The 1,754-nt window shown below is 37.6% G+C and overlaps 1 long non-coding RNA gene across 1 annotated transcript; it reads right to left on the bottom strand.

Moving 5' to 3' along the window:
* Positions 1–976: 976 nt before the first annotated feature.
* On the bottom strand, positions 977–1,401 carry LOC113373078. The gene is made up of 3 exons (XR_003366850.1): positions 1,323–1,401; positions 1,182–1,262; positions 977–1,125 (listed from the first exon to the last, which is right to left on the bottom strand). It is a non-coding gene; the product is annotated as an uncharacterized LOC113373078 (long non-coding RNA).
* Positions 1,402–1,754: the final 353 nt, after the last annotated feature.

The following is a 1,754-nucleotide window of genomic DNA, read 5'->3' on the forward strand; positions in this document are numbered from 1 at the left end:
ATGGTGGAATTGGAAGAATCTGAAAAAAAATACATGTTAGCAATGCAGACATTATTATTGTTATAGACAGATACATACTGTATTATTATAGAGAGAAGTCCCTAATGAAGAGGTCGATGTGGTGTCTATTCGGTGCGTTGATGGTGGAATTGGAAGAATCTGAAAAAAGAATACATGTTAGCAATGCAGACATTGTTGTTGCAGACAGATACATACTGTATTATTAGAGAGAGAAGTCACTGATGAAGAGGTCGATGTGGTGTAAATTCGGTGCGTTGATGGTGGAATTGGAAGAATCTGAAAAAAGAATACATGTTAGCAATGCAGACATTGTTGCAGACAGATACATACTGTATTATTAGAGAGAGAAGTCACTGATGAAGAGGTCGATGTGGTGTAAATTCGGTGCGTTGATGGTAGAATTGGAAGAATCTGAAAAAAAAAATACATGTTAGCAATGCAGACATTATTATTGTTATAGACAGATACATACTGTATTATTATAGAGAGAAGTCCCTGACAAAGAGGTCGATGTGGTGTCTATTCGGTGCGTTGATGGTGGAATTGGAAGAATCTGAAAAAAGAATACATGTTAGCAATTCAGACATTGTTGTTGCAGACATACTGCATTATTAGAGAGAAAAGTCCCTGACAAAGAGGTCGATGTGGTGTCTATTCAGTGCGTTGATCGTGGAATTGGAAGAATCTGAAAAAAATACATGTTAGCGAAGCAGACATTATTATTGTTATAGACAGATACATACTGTATCATAATAGAGAGAAGTCCCTAATGAAGAGGTCGATGTGGTGTAAATTCGGTGCGTTGATGGTAGAATTGGAAGAATCTGAAAAAAAAAATACATGTTAGCAAAGCAGACATTATTATTGTTATAGACAGATACATACTGTATTATTATAGAGAGAAGTCCCTGACAAAGAGGTCGATGTGGTGTCTATTCGGTGCGTTGATGGTGGAATTGAAAGAATCTGAAAAAAGAATACATGTTAGCAATGCAGACATTGTTGTTATAGACAGATACATACTGTATTATTAGAGAGAGAAGTCCCTGACAAAGAGGTCGATGTTGTGTCTATTCAGTGCGTTGATGGTGGAATTGGAAGAATCTGAAAAAAAATACATGTTAGCAATGCAGACATTGTTGTTATAGACAGATACATACTGTATTATTAGAGAAAGAAGTCCCTGACAAAGAGGTCGATGTGGTGTCTATTCAGTGCGTTGATGGTGGAATTGGAAGAATCTGAAAAAAAAATACATGTTAGTGATGCAGACATTATTGTTGTTATAGACTGATACATACTGTATTATTAGAGAGAGAAGTCCCTGACAAAGGTCGATGTGGTGTCTATTCAGTGCGTTGATGGTGGAATTGGAAGAATCTGAAAAAAAATACATGTAAGCAATGCAGGCATTGTTATTGATATATAGAAAGATACATACTCAATTATTAGTAAAAGACAGATCCCTGATGAGGCATTCTGGGCAGTGCACAAAGCAAACATTCTGTGTATTGGACACAGTATCCAAGAGGTGGAGGCAAACATTCTAGGCATGAGACATGGCAACCAAGAGGGGGAAGCAAACATTCCGGGCATTGGACAAGGCAACAAAGACAAAGAGGCAAAGACCTTTGGATTCATATAGGGCTCATGACAAGGCAACCAAGACGGTAAGACAAACATTCTGGGCATTGGACAAGGTAACCAAGCGACATCAAACAAGGCAAACATTC

This window comes from Ctenocephalides felis, unplaced genomic scaffold, assembly GCF_003426905.1.
Source record: "Ctenocephalides felis isolate EL2017-DRISC unplaced genomic scaffold, ASM342690v1 CF-g0.4_SCAFFOLD_01604, whole genome shotgun sequence".
NCBI lineage: Eukaryota > Metazoa > Arthropoda > Insecta > Siphonaptera > Pulicidae > Ctenocephalides > Ctenocephalides felis.